The 22,207-nt window shown below is 45.2% G+C and overlaps 1 protein-coding gene across 9 annotated transcripts in view; it reads left to right on the plus strand.

The window, feature by feature from the left end:
* The window catches only part of Cbp53E (Calbindin 53E), a 511,499-nt gene that overhangs the window by 347,427 nt on the left and 141,865 nt on the right, over nt 1-22,207 (plus strand). For 7 of the 9 annotated variants that reach the window (XM_071667001.1, XM_071666998.1, XM_071667008.1 and 4 more), the window contains exon 3: nt 8,842-8,948. The exons of the other annotated variants lie outside the window; for them this stretch is intronic. The gene's annotated coding sequence lies outside the window, so the exon portion shown is untranslated. The remainder of the gene's footprint in view (nt 1-8,841; nt 8,949-22,207) is intronic. 9 annotated transcript variants of the gene reach the window in all.

A 22,207-nucleotide genomic window follows, 5' to 3' on the forward strand; every position in this document is an offset into this window, starting at 1 on the left:
TCATCAGTCTACTACTGTTACCTCATCGATCTACTTCTGTTACCCCACCAATCTACTACTGTTGCCCCACCAATCTACTACTGTTGCCCCACCAATCTACTACTGTTACCTCACCAATCTATTACTGTTACCTCACCAATCTATTACTGTTACCTCACCAATCTACTACTGTTACCCCACCAATCTACCACTGTTGCCCCACCAATCTACCACTGTTGCCCCACCAATCTACCACTGTTACCCCACCAATCTACTACTGTTACCTCACCAATCTACTACTGTTACCTCACCAGTCTATTACTGTTACCTCACCAGTCATTGATCTCTACCACCGTCACAAACAGCCTCGTAACGACCCAAATTGTCTGTTCCTGTGTATGTGTTCCTCTGTATCTCCCTGTTATTTCCATGATCCTACATTCGAGTCCCCCATCCTCCCTCCATGTACTGTTGGTTGACGCTTTAATCGCCCGGCCTATCTCGTTCAGTGTATGTACTTTGTGGTGTCTCATAACGTCGGTCATCTGCTCCAGGTGTTGCTCGCAGGCCGTCCTTATGGACGTGCAGGAAGCGGCTTTGGTCACTATGGCACTATTTACCTGATCGTTTCTCGGTGGCCCATCGCTGGCGGTTGTGGCCCAGTTGGTGGTTGTGGCCCGGGCGGTGGGTGATCCCTGATCTATTGTGGCCCATCGCTGGTGGTTGTGGCCCGGGTGATCCCTGATCTATTGTGGCCCATCGCTGGTGGTTGTGGCCCGGGTGATCCCTGATCTATTGTGGCCCATCGCTGGTGGTTGTGGCCCGGGTGATCCCTGATCTATTGTGGCCCATCGCTGGTGGTTGTGGCCCGGGTGATCCCTGATCTATTGTGGCCCATCGCTGGGACTGGCTAATCATCCAAGATATAAAGTGTTAATGATGTCGCTTAGTCTCTTCTCGTTTTCTTTCCTTTTTTCGTCAATGGTACGTGGCAGCTTGTTGGAGCACGGAGGTACGACGACCCTTGAGTACGACGGTACGACCCTTGAGTGCGAAGAGACGACCCTCGAACACGGTGGTACTACGACCCTTGATTACGACGGTACGACCCTTGAGTACGAAGGGACGACCCTTGAACACGCTGGTACTATGACCCTTGAGCAAGATGGTACGACCTTTAAGTACGAAGGGACGACCCTTGAACACGCTGGTACTATGACCCTTGAGCAAGATGGTACGACCTTTAAGTACGAAGGGACGACCCTTGAGCACGACGGTACGACCCTTGAGTACGACGGTACGACACGAGTACGAAGGGACGACCCTTGAACACGCTGGTACTATGACCCTTGATCAAGATGGTACGACCCTTAAGTACGAGGGGACGACCCTTGAGCACGACGGTACGACACTTGAGTACGACGGTACAATCCTTGAGCACGACGGTGCGACCCTTGAACGTGGCGGTACGACGACCCTTGAACAAAGCGGTACGGCACTTCAGCAAGACAGTACGACCCTTGTATATGAAGACGTCGACTCTAACCCGACCCTTAAGGGTCGAGTCAAAATGTCGTGCTCTGGAGGTCGTACCGTCGTACCCTTCCCTCGGGTCGTACCGTCGTGCACCCCCCTGGGTCGTACCGCCGTGCACTCCCCCCTGCGTCGTACCGTCGTGCACCCTCCCTCCGGGTCGTACCGTCGTGGCGCTCCCCCCGGGTCGTACCGTCGTGCACCCTCCCCCCTGCGTCGTACCGTCGTGCACCCTCCCCACGGGTCGTACCGTCGTGCACCCCGGGTCGTACCGTCGTGCACCTCGGGTCGTACCGTCGTGCACCCCGGGTCGTACCGTCGTGCACCCCGGATCGTACCGTCATGCACCCCCCTGGGTCGTACCGTCGTGCTCCCCCTGGGTCGTACCGTCGTGCACTCCCCCCTGCGTCGTACCGTCGTGCACCCTCCCTCCGGGTCGTACCGTCGTGCCGCTCCCCCCTGCGTCGTACCGTCGTGCACCCTCCCTCCGGGTCATACCGTCGTGCACCCTCCCCACGGGTCGTACCGTCGTGCACCTCGGGTCGTACCGTCGTGCACCTCGGGTCGTACCGTCGTGCACCCCGGGTCGTACCGTCGTGCCACAGTCGGTGTATCGCATCAAAGTGCGGTCGAGCGCGTCATCAGTTGACTGGAATGCAATTTTCCAATACTGTTTTATTATGACCGTTCCATTTGTCGCCGGCTGTGGTGAAGCGCAGCGCTACTCCCAATTTGGAGGGTTTTTTTTTTGGAGGGTGGGTTTATGTGTGTGTTTTACTTTGGAGGATGGGTTTATGTGAGTGTTTTACTTTGGAGGGTGGGTTTATGTGAGTGTTTTACTTTGGAGGGTGGGTTGATGTGTGTGTTTTACTTTGGAGGGTGGGTTTATGTGAGTGTTTTACTTTGGAGGGTGGGTTTATGTGTGTGTTTTACTTTGGAGGGTGGGTTTATGTGTGTGTTTTACTTTGGAGGGTGGGTTTATGTGTGTATTTTCCATTGGAGGGTGGGTTGATGTGTGTGTGTTTTCATTTGGAGGATGGTTTTATGTATGTGTTTTCCTTTGGAGGGTGGGTTTATGTATGTATATTCCTTTTAAAGGTTGGGTTTATGAGTGTATTTTCCATTGGAGGGTGGGTTTATATGTGTATTTTCCTTTGGAGGGTGGGTTTATGTGTGTTTTCCTTTGGAAGGTTTGTTAATGTGTATATTTTCCTTTGGAGGGTGGGTTTATGTATGTATATTCCTTTTAAAGGTTGGGTTTATAAGTGTATTTTCCATTGGAGGGTGGGTTTATATGTGTATTTTCCTTTGGAGGGTGGGTTTATGTGTGTTTTCCTTTGGAGAGTTTGTTAATGTGTATATTTTCCTTTGGAGGGTGGGTTTATGTATGTATATTCCTTTTAAAGGTTGGGTTTATGAGTGTATTTTCCATTGGAGGGTGGGTTTATATGTGTATTTTCCTTTGGAGGGTGGGTTTATGTGTGTTTTCCTTTGGAAGGTTTGTTAATGTGTATATTTTCCTTTGGAGGGTGGGTTTATGTATGTATTTTCCTTTTAAAGGTTGGGTTTATGAGTGTATTTTCCATTGGAGGTTGGGTTTATATGTGTATTTTCCTTTGGAGGGTGGGTTTATGTGTGTTTTCCTTTGGAAGGTTTGTTAATGTGTATATTTTCCTTTGGAGGGTGGGTTTATGTATGTATTTTCCTTTTAAAGGTTGGGTTTATGAGTGTATTTTCCATTGGAGGTTGGGTTTATATGTGTATTTTCCTTTGGAGGGTGGGTTTGTGTGTGTATTTTCCTTTGGAGGGTGGGTTCATGTGTGTGTTTTCCTTTGGAGGGTGGGTTTATGTGTGTGTGTTTTTGAAGGGTGGGTTTATATGTGTATTTTCCTTTGGTGATGAGTTTATGTGTGTATTTTCGTTTGGAGTGTGATGGGGGAAATGGATGGCAATGGGGAAAAGAGATAAGTAAAAAGAGAGAAGAAATGGGTGATAATGGGGAAGAAGAAGAAGAGGAAAATAGATGGAAATTGGTGGAAGAAATAAGAGGCATTAGAAGAAATAGGAGGCATTAGAAGAAATAGGAGGCATTAGAAGAAATAGGAGGCATTAGAAGAAATCGTTGCCTCGAGTAAGTTGGGATGCATGATGTGTGTGTGTGTGTGGTGGTGTTGTGGCGATGGAACAGAGATGGAATGGTGTGGAGAGAGAGAGAGAGAGAGAGAGAGAGAGAGAGAGAGAGAGAGAGAGAGAGAGAGAGAGAGAGAATCGGGATGGAGGAGCTGCAGTAGGAGGGATGGGATAATGAGAGGGAGGGAGGGAGGAGGGCGGGCTCCAGTCAGCCTCGGCTCTCTGTTGACAGAGGCCAAGTTCTCTCAGACCGGCAAAAGTTGTCCCCCAATCTGGAGCAGATCAGGTGTGTTTCCACGGATTGTCTGACCATTTGCATAGACATTCGCCGATGACGGTCCCAGGAATATATCTATATATATTTATATATGTGTGTGTGTGTGTGTGTGTGTGTGTGTTGAAACAAGACCATATTCTCTTACGTTCCACTGAAACAAGTTCGCCTCACAAAGGACTAACCAGGAAATAAGGGAAAACACACAAGTCCTTAATATAGCATCGGAGGTCGACGTGGTCTCCGCCTCCTCCTTGGGGGGGGGGGGAGAACAGAACACTCCCCACACCTCGACAGACAGACTGACACACAGACACAGGATGGGGGAGGCAGCACCCGAGAAGGGGGGTTGGTTTCCAGCCTCCCACTCTGCCACAGAGAGTCAAACAGATCGCGAGGACATCATCTCGCGCTCTTCCCGTCGCCGGCCCACAGTATGAGGACCAGAACAGATGTTGGTATTGGATTCTTCTCCACGAGCGATGCAGATCTGGAGCGAGAAATGTTGAGAGAATGAATTCAGATACACATTTACAGAGGCTTTTAGTAAATTGATGTACCCAGAGGGACTTGGCCACAGACTGAAGAGGAAAGCGGTTGAGATGGCAAGGAGAAAGAGGGAAGAGATATAGAGAGAGAGAGTGGTTAGCGACAATGTCAGACACCCAGCATCCCGCCATTCTGCATTACCAGAAGGATTGGAAAGTCCTTTGCTAAAAAAAAAAAAAGGTCATAAGATCCGCTAATACTGCAGGGACAAGAATTTGGAAACATTGTGAAACAGGGAAGACAAACAGGACAGTGGAATAATATACCAAGTCCCCTGTAACGGATGTAATGGGCATAAGATCAGCTAATACTGCAGGGACAAGAATTTGGAAACATTGTGAAACAGGGAAGACAAACAAGAGAGTGGAATAATATACCAAGTCCCGTGTAACGGATGTGAGGGTCGGTATTTCGTGGAATCAGGTCATAAGCTGCACTCAACGAGTTAACGAGTACCCAGAACTTCCAACTCAGTCTTGGTTTACTCTTGATGAATCTGGTCATCTGCCGAAGTGGCAAGAAGCAAAGATGATGCACATTGGTCTGGGGAAGAAAGATACAAAATTCACTGAGGTAGCATATTTAATTTGAATTCCTTTTCGTAGTCTTAACTTCAATTCTCTTTCCCTTTCTCTTCCTCCTGCTTATCGTCTGTTGGTCTCCCTCCTCCTCCTCCTCCTCCTCCTCCTCCTCCTCCTCCTCCTCCTCCTCCTCCTTCTCCTCCTCCTCCTCCTCCTCCTCCTCCTCCTCCTCCTCCTTCTCCTCCTCCTCAAGTGAGAGGTGTCCGCCACGGAACTGGAGCAGGTGCGACAGATTTAGTAACTAACTTCGCCTGGTGGCAGCTCCTGACTTCAATGGCAGCAGCCAGTCCCCCCCAGAGCTTATTGCCTCTTGTTAAGCTGCTTTGGAGACGCCTTCGCTGATCTTATATGTGTGTGTGTGTGTTTGTGTGTCGCTTCCAGCAGCTGTTTGTCTGATGTGTACCTCAGCTTGCCCTGGGAGACGCGTTCCTCCTGCATGGTGTACTTGGACAGCTGCGTCGCCCTTGGGCTAATTGCTTCCACTGGAAGAAGCTTGGGAAGACTGTGTGACGACCTGGAGGGATTGACTGCTGGTTGTTTGGCTTCATATTGCTAGATGGTTTCTCTCTCCTTCGAACCGACTTCTTCGAGGAAGGTGGCGTCCAGTTTCTTGGAATAAGGGGACAGGGACGAGGCTGAAGTGACTGAGATCATGAAACGAAAGGTTTCATTTTAGTACCACAGAAAACTGTGATGTCAAAGATCCTCTCACTGTAACCTCTCGAGTCCAGGTATCGTCATGGGTAAACCCCACGTATGACCATCTTCTACCCTGGCAAGCCATGGCCATTACAGATGTTAGATTTGTTTTGCTTTTTTTCGCCCGATCGTTTACTTGATGAACCACCTCGTTCCAGCCGATCACTGGGTATGCAACCTTTTGACTGTTCTGGGAACAGTTCCTCACCGCCTGGAAATAGAAGTTCCAGCCACTGTCGGCGCCATAGTCAGGCATCCGTACTCGTTTGAAGTCTTTCCCTCACCTCGAGAGTCTCTCGTGGCGTCTTGGTGAGGAGGTCGGAGAGTGTGTGTGTGTGTGTGTGCAGGCTCCTGCCACACTCATATCAGTACAGCTTCTCACCTAAGGTGTGTAGCTTACTCTTAACGCTTGTGATGGTCTACCTGTGGAGAAGGTCGGGGGGCTGCTTGCTTCCAAGAGCTGTTCAGTGTACCATTGTAATCCCCCGTGAGGGAGTCCTGTTGAAGGAGCGGGGGAAGAGTAGTTCCTTCCTGCCAGAGGTCTGTCGTGACCTGGGTTGTGTGACGGTCGCAACCCCGCCCGACGTTATATATTGTCAGGCCTGGTTGTCCTAGCGTTGACCGACCCCTCCACCTGCCGCCCTCCGGTCACGCCTCATCAACATGAAATGCGAGAGGGCCGACCGCGGGACACGCAGCAGTTACCGCACGTGACAGGTGTCCCTCATCCAAGACCACAGGTGTGTGTGTGTGTACACGTGTTATTAATATGTACGGCAGGTAGCGCCAGGGCTGAGAACACAACGAGAGGAAGGCAGTCAGTTCTACCCTGGACAACGCCTCTATTGGTGTTTATTTTGTTGTATTTACCAGGTCGGCCTCCGACACGATTGAGGGTAGACGCCTCTGGCACAATTGAGGATGATCTACCCCCGTGGGTAGATCAACCTTGAGGCCCAGGTCGGCCTCCGACACGATTGAGGGTAGACGCCTCTGTCACGACTGAGGATGATCTACCCTCGTGGGTAGATCATCCTCAATACCTTTCGCCTGGACGCAGGTCGATGGATGTCTTTCGTGCTGTCCTGTGTCCACAGATAACCCCCGTCGTGGAGCAGTAGGTCTCCTGTTATCTTTCCCTCTGATATATACCCTTCCCTTCCCCAAGCCCCGCTACCCTGAGGAGGACAGATACGCCCCCGGTTGAAGAGATGATTGCAAAAGGTGAGCTTTTGGGAGCGGGCGTCCGCGCGGTGTGAGCCTGGGTTGTCTGTTCCCCCCCGCACCTGCATTGTGTCCCATGTCCGCCTCGCCCCATCAGCCAGCCAGCCACATGACCTGTCATCAACTGATGGCTTCTGGTTCACTGCTGACAGCGGCATAACCTCCTGTCTGTCTCTCTCTCTCTCTCTCTCTCTCTCTCTCTCTCTCTCTCTCTCTCTCTCTCTCTCTCTCTCTCTCTCTCTCTCTCTCGTCAGAGACACAACCGTCATTGTGTGGAGAGGAAAAGTCATGGGTCTTTGAAAGGCGACGGTACACGACCCGTAACCACGACGGTACACGGCCCGTAACCACGACGGTACACGACCCGTAACCACGACGGTACGACGTTTGGGTATTATGGCCTGGTGTTTCACTTCACCTTATTCTAAGGGTCATGTCAAAAGCCGGACCATCGTACGTAAGGGTCGTGCCCTTTCTTGATCCAAAGTTCGTAGCGTCGTGCTCGAGGTGTCATGCCGCCGTGCGAGGGGGTCGTACCGTCGTGTTATGGGCTTGCACCGTCGTGCCAGGATGTCGTACCGTCGTGCTCTGGGCTTGTACCGTCGTACTCAAGGCATTACCGTCGTGCTAAGGGGTCGTACCGTCGTGTTTGGATGTCGCACCGTCGTGTTATGGGCTTGTACCGTCGTACTCAAGGCCCTACCGTCGTGCTAGGGGGTCGTACCGTCGTGCTCAGGGACTTTACCATCCCGGTAAGGGGTCGTGCTGTCGTACTCAGGGACCGTGCTGTCGTGCTCGAGTGGTTAGAAATATAAAAGTCGTGTGGTGTTTGAAGGAGAGAGACCAGGAGAGCGGCTGGAGGACACTTCTGTTTCAGGGCTACGTCCGTCCTTGTGTAGCTGTGTCGTGTAGCTTTGGCTTTTGTCGTGCCATTGTATGTAGTAGTGTATTAGTAATCGTAGTAGTAGTAGTGGTAGTAGTTGTAGTAGTAGTAATCGTAGTAGCACTCGTAGAAAGAGTAATAGTAGCATCAGAAGTGTTCGTTCATTGTTTACTTTCCAGGAGTGTGGACAATCACTTATCAGGTGTGTGTGTGTGTGTGTGGTTGCTCCCGCTCTCATTGTCACCAGCTGTGGCAGTCACCAGTGGCGGGCTATCAACACAGGGGGGAGAGGTGGCTCGTAACCCCAATGTGGGGTTAAGTAACATTGCCACACTCCGTGTGTTCACCTGATCTTTTTATATATATGTATGATATTTCCCCTGTGTTTCCCCCTCTCCTCAGAGCTATTCCAGCGAACTAATTATAAAATTCATCCATTTTGAGGATTGTTTAGTGTTCATGTATTCTGAATCTTTTTTTTTTTGTTATTACCAAGTAAATTAACGTTGGGTGGCTGCATTATGCATATGGAGGTATGGTAGAATGATATGGTACAGGCAGTTGAACCTGTGTTCGTAGAATGGTTCATTTTTCCCTTCCAGAACAGGTTCCAGCAGCTAATTCTTCCATGATCATTTTTTTAATGTCATTTATCCACGTATCACTCATGGATCTCTTATGTCTCCTCTTACGCAGCCAAAAAATAGGTCTGTGTAGCAGTACTACACATATGCATACATCCTTCCAAATACCTTCCTCACTCTGACACACACTCCATTAGGAGCAACCCTCCACACTCATCCTCCCTACAGTTGTATACCAGTCACACTCCCTCAGGACCAGCAGCCCTCATCACTCATCCTCCCTACAGTTGTATACCAGCCACACTCCCTCAGGACCAGCAGCCCTCCACACTCATCCTCCCTACAGTTGTATACCAGTCACACTCCCTCAGGAGCAGCAGCCCTCATCACTCATCCTCTCTACAGGTGTAGGACCAGTCGCACTTTGAGAGCCGACTTGTAAGCGCCGGAGGGACCCTGTCCAAAAGATCTTGAAGGAGGTCTTTTGCGTTCTACTGTCTTGTCTGCCAGTGGTAAGACGGAGGGTGGTCCCCCTTACCTCCCCTGTGCCTGCTTGATGGCGCATGCGTTGGGTAGTGACGTAGTAGTGGTCCAGCCTGTCTGTTTGGCTGGCTGGCTATCTGTCTGTCTGTTTAGCTGTTCGTTCGTACTGTGTATGTGGGCAAGTGTGGCCAGGGAGATGATGCTGCCCCGTGTCTGCTGCATCCCCAAAGCACATGTCTCACAGTGCATCTCCCGCAGATGTTTGTGTATGTGTGTGTGGTGATTACTCTCCCTTTTTTCACCACCGCCTGCCACCTTCAGCCACTTACCACCTGCTCTCTCTCTCTCTTTCTCTCTCCCCCTTCCTTCCCCACTCAACGACTCTTCAACCCCCACCTACAGCACACCGAACCACACCACCTAACACCCCTCCCACTGATATGACGGCAGTGCCTCCCTCCCTTACGTGTTAGATAGCCCCACTACTTTCGCACAATAGACCACTTCCCACCTCCCCACCCCTCCCTGCAAGACAGAACACCCTGCCCGTCCGTCACCCTTTCGCACACAACCCCTTTAGGGGGCCTTCTTAGAGCAATTTCCACCCTTCGCACACTTCCTGTCACACCGAGATCCGCTCCGTGTCTCTCTCCCACTAATGTATAATACATCTTGATGTATCTTGGTGTTGTATTGTCGATGTTTTGATGATGTAGACGTTCGATGTTCCGTGTGAGTGTTGTAGATTGGGGTTGTTGTTAGATGTTAACATGTAGATGGACCTGGTCATCAACATGGGTACCGTAGCTGTATTGGTAACCATCGTATGTTGAAATGTAGAAACTAGTGTGGTTGTGGTGGTGTTGTGGAGATCCTGCTGGTGTGTGATGGTTGAAGCTGAATGGTGTGTGATAGTTGAAGCTTAATGGTGTGTGATGGTTGAAGCTTAATGGTGTGTGATGGTTGAAGCTTAATGGTGTGTGATGGTTGAAGCTGAATGGTGTGTGATGGTTGAAGCTTAATGGTGTGTGATGGTTGAAGCTGAATGGTGTGTGATGGTTGAAGCTGAATGGTGTGTGATAGTTGAAGCTTAATGGTGTGTGATAGTTGAAACTTAATGGTGTGTGATAGTTGAAGCTTGATGGTGTGTGATGGTTGAGCTTAATGGTGTGATAGTTGAAGCTTAATGGTGTGTGATAGTTGAAGCTGAATGGTGTGTGATAGTTGAAGCTTAATGGTGTGTGATGGTTGAAGCTGAATGATGTGTGATGGTTGAAGCTTAATGGTGTGCGATGGTTGAAGCTTAATGGTGTGTGATGGTTGAGCTTAATAGTGTGCGATAGTTGAAGCTTAATGGTGTGTGATAGTTGAGGCTTAATGGTGTGTGATGGTTGAGCTTAATGGTGCGTGATAGTTGAAGCTTAATGGTGTGTGATGGTTGAAACTTAATGGTGTGTGATAGTTGAAGCTTCATGGTATGTGATGGTTGAAGCTGAATGGTGTGTGATAGTTGAAGCTTAATGGTGTGTGATGGTTGAAGCTGAATGGTGTGTGATAGTTGAAACTTAATGGTGTGTGATGGTTGAAGCTTAATTGGTATGATAGTTGAAGCTTGATGCTGTGTGATGGTTGAAGCTGAATGGTGTGTCATAGTTGAAGCTTAATGGTGTGTGATATTTGAAGCTTAATGGTGTGTGATAGTTGAAGCTTAATGGTGTGCGATAGTTGAAACTTAATGCTGTGTGATAGTTGAAGCTTAATGGGGTGTGACGGTTGAAGCTTAATGGTGTGTGGTAGTTGAAACTTAATGGTGTGTAATAGTTGAAGCTTAATAGTGTGTGATGGTTGAAGCTTAATGGTGTGTGATGGTTGAAGCTTAATGGTGTGCGATAGTTGAAGCTTAATAGTGTGTGATAGTTGAAGCTTGATGGTGTGTGATAGTTGAAGCTTGATAGTGTGTGATGCTTGGAGCTTAATGGTGTGTGATAGTTGAAGCTTAATGGTGTGTGATAGTTGAAGCTTAATGGTGTGTGATGGTTGAGCTTAATGGTGTGCGATAGTTGAAGCTTAATGGTGTGCGGTGGTTGAAGCTTAATGGTGTGTGATGGTTGAGCTTAATGGTGTGCGATAGTTGAAGCTTAATGGTGTGTGATAGTTGAAGCTTGATGCTGTACGATACTTGAAGCTCAGTGGTGCGTGATAGTTTAAGCTTAATGGTGTGTGATGGTTGAAACTTAATGGTGTGCGATAGTGGAAGCTTAATGGTGTTTGATGGTTGAAGCTCAATGGTGTGTGATAGTTGAAGCTTAATGGTGTGCGATAGTTGAAGCTTAATGGTGTGTGATAGTTGAAACTTAATGGTGTGTGATAGTTGAAGCTTTGGGCTGTGTGATGGTTGAAGTTTAGTTGTGTGTGATAGTTGAAGCTTAATGGTGTGTGATTGCTTGATAGTGTGCAATAGTTGAAGCGTAATGGTGTGTGATAGTTGAAGCTGAATGGTGTGTAATAGTTGAAGCTTATTAGTGACAGTTAAAGCTTAGTGGTTTGTGATAGAGCTTATTTTTGTGTGACAGTTGAATTTTGATGATATGTGGCAATTAGAGCTTACTGATTTGTGACAGTTGAAGCTTGCTGGTGTGTGACGGTTAAAGCTTACTAGGGTGTGACAGTTGAAGCTTACTGGTGTGTGATAATTAAAGCTTACTAGTGTGTGACAGTTGAAGCTTACTGGTGTGTGATGATTAAAGCTTACTAGTGTGTGACAGTTGTAGCTTACTGGTGTGTGAAAGTTAAAGCTTACTAGAGTGACAGCTAAAGCTTGCTGGTGTATGACAGTTAAAGCTTACTGATGAATGATAGTTAAAGCTTACTGGTGTCTGACAGCTAGAGCTTATTAGTGTGTGACAGTTAAAGCTTTCTAATGGATGTCAATTATACTACAAGTGTGATAGTGAAAACTTACTGGTGTGTGACAGTTAAAGCTTACTAGTGTGTGGCATTTAAAGTTTATTGGTGTGCTAGTAAAATCATACTGTTGCGGGCCAATTAAAGCTTAACAGTGTGACAGATAAAGCTTATTGGTGTAACAATAAAGCTCAGTGGTATTTGGCCTTAAAAGCTTACTGGTGTGTGTGTCCTTTAAAGCTTATTAGTATGTCGCCTTTAAAGCTTAAAGGTTTTTGTATATATATGACCTTTAAAGCTTCCTATGGTGTGTGTGTGTGACGTTTAAAGCTTACTGGTGTGTATGGATGTGACCCTTAAAGCTTACTAGTGTGTGTGTGTGTGTGTGTGTGTGTGTGACGTTTAAAGCTTACTGGTGTGTTTGTGACATTTAAAGCTTACTGGTGTATGACCTTTAAAGCTTACTGGTGTATGACCTTTAAAACAGCTGGTGTATGTGACCTTTAAAACTTACTGGTATGTTACAGTACCAGCTACTAGTATGTGGCAGTTAAAGCTTATCGGTGTGTGGAATTAAGAACAGCTTACTGCTGTGTGATAGTTAAAGCTTTCTGATGTGTGATAGTAAATGCTTTACTGTTGTATGGCTGTTAAAGCTTATCCATGTGTGACAGTAAAGTCTTGGGATAAGCTTGCAGGTACAGGCGACGGTACAAGCTTTGGATAAGCTTATCGGTGTGCGATAGAGTATGAAGCTTAAGGCCCTTTGATGTGTTTAGTGTTGTACCGTGTTTACACTTGATGTTTTTAACATTACTAGAACATCTGTCGTCACACAGAGTTAGAATTTGACTCTTTCTGTATTTGTTAATAGTTGGTTAACAACTGGTTAGAGAACCATCTTGTTAATTGTGGTGAGGAAAAGCGTTTGTGTTAACTCGCTCCCCTCCATGGACGTACTCCTCCTCTCTCCCCTGGTGCCGCTCACTGTGGCTCTCCCTGTACATCCTGGGAGAGGAAGCTGCTTCTCCCACTCACCCCACACGTTTGTTGTGATCTGGTCAAGCAAAATGTTTGTATACTCAACCTCACTTCTCTTGAGTGTTCAATAATTTTCTAGATGTAAATGCCTGTGTTATATATATATATATATATATATATATATATATATATATATATATATATATATATATATATATATATATATATATATATATATATATATATATATATCCCTGGGGATAGGGGAGAAAGAATACTTCCCACGTATTCCCTGCGTGTCGTAGAAGGCGACTAAAAGGGGAGGGAGCGGGGGGCTGGAAATCCTCCCCTCTCGTTTTTTTTTTTTTAATTTTCCAAAAGAAGGAACAGAGAATTGGGCCAGGTGAGGGTATTCCCTCAAGGCCCAGTCCTCTGTTCTTAACGCTACCTCGCTAATGCGGGAAATGGCGAATAGTTTGAAAGAATATATATATATATATATATATATATATATATATATATATATATATATATATATATATATATATATATATATATATGGGGTTATTTACAATCCTTCTTTGTATGTGATCTTTTAGGGTATCATGTGTTTATGATTGATATACCTTTGATTCCCATAGATTAAATATGATAACTATAGTTACAAATATTACACTTAACGTGTGTAAGATATTATAAAGTGCTTAAAGAAATGTGGTAAGGTCTAAAGCACTCACGTCAAACATAATCAGACATAGACGAATACTTGTTAATTAATATTGCATTATTTATGAGTCTTCTCATTTTTCTTGACGTACTGGAGTTATATATATATATATATATATATATATATATATATATATATATATATATATATATATATATATATATATATATATATATATATAAAAGTCTGGCTACAACACTGAAAAGGTAAGTGTACGAACACACATACACACACACACACACACTACAGAGGTGGGTGTTGTAGTGTGGGCTTGTGTGTGTATGGTCTCTGTGTAGGGAGAGGTACACAGGTTGTAGGCAGGGTGTTGTGGTATGGTCGTGGCCAAACTGTCTTGTGCATAATGGATAGTAATACCTGTATTTCTTTCAGGTGTATTGATTGATTCTTCAGCTTTTTTATAACTAAATAAGTTTCTTCTTTCAAAGTATCTTATATATATATATATATATATATATATATATATATATATATATATATATATATATATATATATATATATATATATATATATATATATATATATATATATATATATATATATTCAACATTTCTCGCGTTAGCGAGGTAGCGTTAAGAACAAAGGACTGATCCTTAGAGAGAATATCCTCACTTGGCCCCCTTCTCTGTTCCCTCTTTTGGAAAATTGAAAAATGGGAGAGGAGGATTTGCAGGCCTCCCCGCTCCCTCCCCTTTTAGTCGCCTTCTACGACACGCAGGGAATACGTGAGAAGTATTCGCTCTCCCAAGTCCCCAGGGATATATATATATATATATATATATATATATATATATATATATATATATATATATATATATATATATATATATTCGGGTTTTCGTGGATAGATGTTTGTGATAACGTAATCTGGGTGTAAAGAGGACCACATCTGCCAACGGAAGCAATTCGGTAACGAAGTAACAGTTGTGTTGTGTTGGTAACTGTGCGAGTTATGGCCACGGGCAAATGGTTTTGACTTTGGCCCAATCATGGTTGGGAATGTAATCATTACCTTGGACGTTGGGGCCATTAAGAGCAGAGGGCCATTATCACCACGACCACTCTCATATTCCACCACTATAGAGCCACTACAGCGTTACCACTGCTGAGTGTGTGGCCACAGACCACCACAGGTGCTGGGGGTGTGGCCACTGACAACTACAGGTGCTTGGGGTGTGGCCACAGACCACCACAGGTGCTTGGGGTGTGGGCCACAGACCACCACAGGTGCTGGGGGTGTGGCCACTGACAACTACAGGTGCTTGGGGTGTGACCACTGACCACCACAGGTGCTGGGGGATGGCCACTTACCACCACAGGTGCTGAGGGGTGTGGCCACTGACCACCACAGGTGCTGGGGGTGTGGCCACTGACCACCACAGGTGCTGGGGGTGTGGCCACTGACCACCACAGGTGCTGGGGGTGTGGCCACTGACCACGACAGGTGCTGGGGGTGTGGCCACTGACCACCACAGGTGCTGGGGGTGTGGCCACTGACCACCACAGGTGCTGGGGGTGGCCAGTGGCCACGTCGATAGCGTAGTGTGGCGGAGTTGCGGAAGCGTGACTGTGCATAATTTATTGCCCCCCCCCACACCCCCGGGGTACCCCTCCCCCATCCCCTCCCCCGAGGCTCTGTTGCCCAGCTTTCTGTTCTCTCCGTTGTTGGCTGCCCCCCCCCCTCCTTGTCCTCTGTTTGCTCCCCCCACCTCCCGCCCCCGTTGTCCTCTGATGCCCGGGGCCTTCCTGTTGATGCTCTGTTCGGTCTCTCGTGCCGGCTTCTCTGTTGGCTCCGTTGCTCTCTCTCTCTCTCTCTCTCTCTCTCTCTCTCTCTCTCTCTCTCTCTCTCTCTCTCTCGTCCCCTGTTGCCGGACCCATGTTGTTCTCTGTTGCCTCCTGCCCCCACACCCCCACACCCACGATAGTCTGTTGTTCTCTGTTGGCGACTCCTATGCTGTTTCTGTTGTCAGTCCCTCTGTTGGTTCTGTTGTCCTGTGTTGTCAGTTCCCCTGTTGTCTCTGTTGTCCTGTGTTGTCACTCCCTCTGTTGCCCCTGTTGTCTTGTGTTGTCACTCCCTGTTATCTGTTGTCCTGGGTTGTCACTCCCTCTGTTATCTGTTGTCCTGTGTTGTTACTCCCCCTGTTGTCTCTGTTGTCCTGTGTTGTCACTCCCCTGTTGCCTCTGTTGTCCTGTGTTGTCACTCCCCCATTGTCTCTGTTGTCCTATGTTGTCACTCCCCTGTTGCCTCTGTTGTCCTGTGTTGTCACTCCCCTGTTGCCTCTGTTGTCCTGTGTTGTCACTCCCCTGTTGCCTCTGTTGTCCTGTGTTGTCACTCCCCCTGTTGCCTCTGTTGTCCTGTGTTGTCAGCCCACATGGTTGTCCTCTCCTGCCATCATCCCCTGTTACCTGCGTTACCAGCACCTTTCTCTCTTGTGTCTCCCCTGATGATGTGATTATGACACGAAAGTGCACTTAGGAACTTTTCGTGTTTCATTTTCCCCGTGGACTCATAGGAATATATATATATATATATATATATATATATATATATATATATATATATATATATATATATATATATATATGTATATATATATCACATAATCCTCCAAGCTTTCGAGGGTTGCGATCTCTGCACAATGGAATAAGATAGCTTGAGGCACTGATGAGGCGGGTTTCGAACCCTCGACCCTGGGGGAGGTACATACCGATGTGTGGGGGCGCCAGGGGAGGTGACGTGAGCGTGCCACACACACACACACACACACACACACACACACACACACACACACACACACACACACACCCCCCCCCCCCCCCCCCCCCCCCCCCGTGTCAATACCAGCTCCCGAGGGAGGGAGTGAGGGAGGCATATGACTCTCCTGCTCCTTCCAACAACCAGTCTGTCATTGGAAGCATCTTGCATGCATTGTAAACACCCTCCCTAACCCTAACCCTCCTTCCTTCCTAACCACCCACCCACTCATCACCCCTCCTCTTCCTCCTCCTCCTCCCCTCCACTTAACCCACCCCTCACCCCACTACCCTCCCCCACAACAACCCTCCTCTCCCCTCCTCTTGTTGTCCCTTAAGGGAAAGGGGTGTGGAAGAGAAAGAGAACCCCACACAGTCGTTTCCCCTGGACGCGGGCGCAAATGACCCTTAATTCGTTCGTCCCTTGGCAGCCCTCCACACGGAGGAGGACCTGCCCGTCGCTTGGGCCTTCCACCCTCGTGTGTTACCCTGATGAAAACATTTGGGGGGGTGTTACCAAACCCCCCCCCCAAACCCCCCTGGGCAGGCAGTGGCTTGTCCGCTAGGTCCGGCAGCGTTACGGTCGCCTGTAACATCCTCAGGGGGGGATGTGACGCGAGGCAGTAACGAAGGATGTGACGCGAGGCAGTAACGAGGGTTCGTAACGCGAGACACTAATGAGGGATATGATGCGAGGCAGTAACGAGGGTTGTGACGCGAGGCAGTAACGAGGGTTCGTAACGCGAGACACTAATGAGGGACGTGACGCGAGGCAGTAACGAGGGTTCGTAACGCGAGGCAGTAACGAGGGATGTGACGCGAGGCACTAATGAGGGACGTGACGCGAGGCAGTAACGAGGGGCGTAGTGCGAGGCAGTAACAAGGGACGTGACGCGAGGCAGTAACGAGGGACGTAGTGCGAGGCAGTAACGAGGGGTGTGACGCGAGGCAGTAACAAGGGTTCGTAACGCGAGACACTAATGAGGGACGTGACGCGAGGCAGTAACGAGGGATGTGACGCGAGGCACTAACGAGGGATGTGACGCGAGGCAGTAACGAGGGACGTAATAAATAATGATTAATGATAATTAATTATTATTATTTTTATATATGATTTAATAATGGTACAATTTGATGATGATAATAATGATAACAATTTAGTAATACTGATAATCTAATAATAGTAATAATGATAATGATAAAGCAACAGTGATAACAATAAATCAATAAATGTGACACATTTCTTTATTCCATAACGAACGAAATAACCACCACGTCTCGGTGTCAAGCAGGAAGCCGTAACTACCCTGAATGAGCAAACTGCCAGTTCAATGGACCTCACACTACCTGTGAAATTAAGATACTTTAAAACCCATTAGCTTCGATGCACGCTACTTAAGCCTCGAGGCTCGCTAGTTAAGCCTTGAAGCACGCTCGTTAACCCTCGAAGCTCGCTAGTTAACTCTCGAAGCTCGCTAGTTAACCCTCGAAGCTCGCTGGTTAACCCTCGAAGCTCGCTAGTTAAGCCTTGAGGCTCGCTACTTAAGCCTTGAGGCTCGCTAGTTAACCCTCGAAGCTCGCTATTTAAACCTCGAAGCTCGCTAGTTAACTCTTGAAGCTCGCTAGTTAACCTTCGAAGCTCGCTAGTTAACCCTCGAAGCTCGCTAGTTATCCCTCGAAGCTCGCTAGTTAAACCCCAAAGCACGCTAGTTAACCCTCGAAGCTCGCTAGTTAACCCTCGAAGCACGCTAGTTAAACCCCAAAGCACGCTAGTTAACCCTCGAAGTTCGCTAGTTAACCCTCGAAGCTCGCTAGTTAAGCCTCGAAGCTCGCTAGTTAAACCCCAAAGCACGCTAGTTAACCCTCGAAGTTCGCTAGTTAACCCTCGAAGCTCGCTAGTTAACCCTCGAAGCTCGCTAGTTAAACCCCAAAGCACGCTAGTTAACCCTCGAAGTTCGCTAGTTAACCCTCGAAGCTCGCTAGTTAAACCCCAAAGCACGCTAGTTAACCCTCGAAGTTCGCTAGTTAACCCTCGAAGCTCGCTAGTTAACCCTCGAAGCTCACTAGTTAAACCCCAAAGCACGCTAGTTATTCCTCGAAGCACGCTAGTTATCCCTCGAAGCACGCTAGTTAACCCTCGAAGCACGCTAGTTAAACCCCAAAGCACGCTAGTTAACCCTCGAAGCTCGCTGGTTAACCTTCGAAGTTCGCTAGTTAACCTTCGAAGCTCGCTAGTTAACCCTCGAAGCTCGCTAGTTAACCCTCGAAGCACGCTAGTTAACCCTCGAAGCTCGGTTCACCGTGAAGGAGGCCGTAACGGTTTTAACGGTCCTAACCGTATTAACGGACACATCCGCTTTTGAAAAAAAAAAAAATCAAATTTTTCAAATGGTTCTTCTGTACGCTGCTTGGATGAATGCGACGACTGGTGTTAGCGAGGCGATAGCCAGCCAGCCATCTAAAGAAAGTTTCGTGGCAGTAATATTGGTGGGGTGATTTCACCTATCATTCTGGTGAGCAGAGAGAGAGAGAGAGAGAGAGAGAGAAAGAGAGAGAGAGAGAGAGAGAGAGAGAGAGAGAAAGAGAGAGAGAAAGAGAGAGAGAGAGAGAGAGAGAGAGAGAGAGAGAGAGAGAGAGAGAGAGAGAGAGAGAGAGAGAGAAAGAAAGAGAGAGAGAAAGAAAGAGAGAGAGAGAGAGAGAGAGAGAGAGAGACGGTCAGCGAACGACCCCGTTTGGGGCATGAATTACAGGGCAATTGGTAGTTATCTCTGCGATGTTGTTATTGTTATTATTATTATTATTATTATTATTATTATTATTATTATTATTATCATTATTATTATTATTATTATTATCATTATGTCTGCGATGTTATTGGTGTTATTATTATTATTATCATTATTATTATTATTATTATTATTATTATTATTATTAATATCATTATTATTATTATTATTATTATTATTATTATTATTATCATTATTATTATCATTATTATTATTAATATCATTATTATTATTATTATTATTATTATTATTATCATTATTATTATAATTATTATTAATATCATTATTATTATTATTATTATTATTATTATTATTATCATTATTATTATTATTATTATTATTATTAATATCATTGATATTATTATTATTATTATTATTATTATTATTATCATTATCCCTGCGGTGTTGTTATTATTATTATTATTATTATGATTATTAATATTATTATTATTATTATTATATTTATTGTTATTATCATTATCATCATTATTATTATTTACTATCATTATCTACTTCTCTCGTGTTATTGACGCTTTGCTTCCATATACGCGCAAGAAATTATTTTTTTTGTCAAGAAATATACTTGTGAAGAGACGCAATTTTAGCATATTCAAAACAAACCCAACGCTGACCGTGTGCCGAGAAATATCTAAAAAAAAAAACGAAATAACAAGGTTAAGTGTAACAATTAAAATAATAATAATGATAATATTGATCGTGATGATAATGATTATCATTAGCTAAAGAAAACCAACCAGAGTTAATTAACCATTATTATTCGATAAAGAAAACCAACCAGAGTTAATTAACCATTATTATTAGATTAAGAAAACCAACCAGAGTTAATTAACCATTATTATTAGATAAAGAAAACCAACCAGAGTTAATTAACCATTATTATTAGATAAAGAAAACCAACCAGAGTTAATTAACCATTATTATTCGATAAAGAAAACCAACCAGAGTTAATTAACCATTATTATTAGGTAAAGAAAACCAACCAGAGTTAATTAACCATTATTATTAGGTAAAGAAAACCAACCAGAGTTAATTAACCATTATTATTAGGTAAAGAAAACCAACCAGAGTTAATTAACCATTATTATTAGATAAAGAAAACCAACCAGAGTTAATTAACCATTATTATTAGATAAAGAAAACCAACCAGAGTTAATTAACTATTATTATTCGATAAAGAAAACCAACCAGAGTTAATTAACCATTATTATTAGACAAAGAAAACCAACCAGAGTTAATTAACCATTATTATTCGATAAAGAAAACCAACCAGAGTTAATTAACCATTATTATTCGATAAAGAAAACCAACCAGAGTTAATTAACCATTATTATTAGGTAAAGAAAACCAACCAGAGTTAATTAACCATTATTATTAGATAAAGAAAACCAACCAGAGTTAATTAACCATTATTATTAGATAAAGAAAACCAACCAGAGTTAATTAACCATTATTATTAGATAAAGAAAACCAACCAGAGTTAATTAACCATTATTATTAGATAAAGAAAACCAACCAGAGTTAATTAACCATTATTATTAGATAAAGAAAACCAACCAGAGTTAATTAGCCATTATTATTAGATAAAGAAAACCAACCAGAGTTAATTAACCATTATTATTAGATAAAGGAAACCAACCAGAGTTAATTAACCATTATTATTAGGTAAAGAAAACCAACCAGAGTTAATTAACCTACCTCCACCGTAACTGCTATATTGCTGCATCTTACAAGTTAATCACCATTGTTTCACTAACTGCTGTCGTTAGTGAGATACTAATGACGTAAAGCTAAGACCAGCTGTAATTGGGGATCAAATGGCCGAGCAGAAGAGAAGGAGAAACACACACACACAACCATGTAGCTCACTAGCTCTCTCCTGTCTCATTTCTTATTATTTTTTCCCTGTGTGTGACAATTAACTCGATGGTAGACCTTCGCTTTCTCGATTGTTGCAATAACTATACTCTCTCTCTCTTTTTTTTTCCTCCCCATTTGGAAATGCTTTAATAACATTGGCAAAAATACATGGGCGCAAGGGAAATTACCAGCTGCTGGTAACACACACACGTACACACACTAACACACACACACACACTCGTGCTATTTCGTATCACTTACATACGTATCGCCTCCACATCAATCTTAAAAAAATAGTCTAATATACATCGCCTAAATAAAGCTAATGCCTTTAGCAGGGGGGGTCATTACAGCGCCCAAGGACCCGCTCACAAAATACAGGCCAAAAAGTGTGTGTATATGTATTTCGCCCAGTACCACTTGGCGTCAGCGGAGCGGCGTTGCCACGTCGTATATTACGGTACATCCATTACCCCCCCCCCCCAGCCCCCCCAGCTCCCCCCCCCCCAGCCCCCTCTCACGAGACGGGCTCGTGGCGGCTCTATGTAATAAAATGACAAATGATGCATTCGGGATTATTATATATAAGTTTTCGTGTGGGGGGCCTGGATGTGGAGAGGGAGCTGTGGTTTCGGTGCATTATTACACACAACAGGTAGAGGCTTGAGCGTGAACGAATGGGGCCTTTGTTGTCTTTTCCTAGCGCTACCTCGCGCGCGTGCGAGGGGGAAGGAGCGGGGGGGGTGGTCATTTCATGTGTGGCGGGGTGGCGACGGAAATGAATAAAGGCAACAAGTATGAATTATGTACATGTGTATATATGTATATGTCTGTGTATATATGTATATGTCTGTGTATATATATATATATATATATATATATATATATATATATATATATATATATATATATATATATATACGTTGAGATGTATAGGTATGTATATGTGCGTGTGTGGACGTGTATGTATATACATGTGTACGTGGGTGGGTTGGGCCATTTCTTTCGTCTGTTTCCTTGCGCTACCTCGCTAACGCGGGAGACAGCGACTAAGCAAAATAAATAAATATATATATATTCTCCTTCTTTCCTTTCTTACTACGTCTTGTTAGGCGAGATGGGATGTGCTAGAATATTCATAACTCATTTGTAGAACGTTCCAAGGGAAAGGGGAGGGGGGGAAAATATATCGTACTACTTGGTAATGTTACGAGGTGTTGCCTGGCAGCGCGGGAAGCC

The sequence above is a fragment of the Panulirus ornatus genome, chromosome 11, assembly GCF_036320965.1.
Source record: "Panulirus ornatus isolate Po-2019 chromosome 11, ASM3632096v1, whole genome shotgun sequence".
NCBI lineage: Eukaryota > Metazoa > Arthropoda > Malacostraca > Decapoda > Palinuridae > Panulirus > Panulirus ornatus.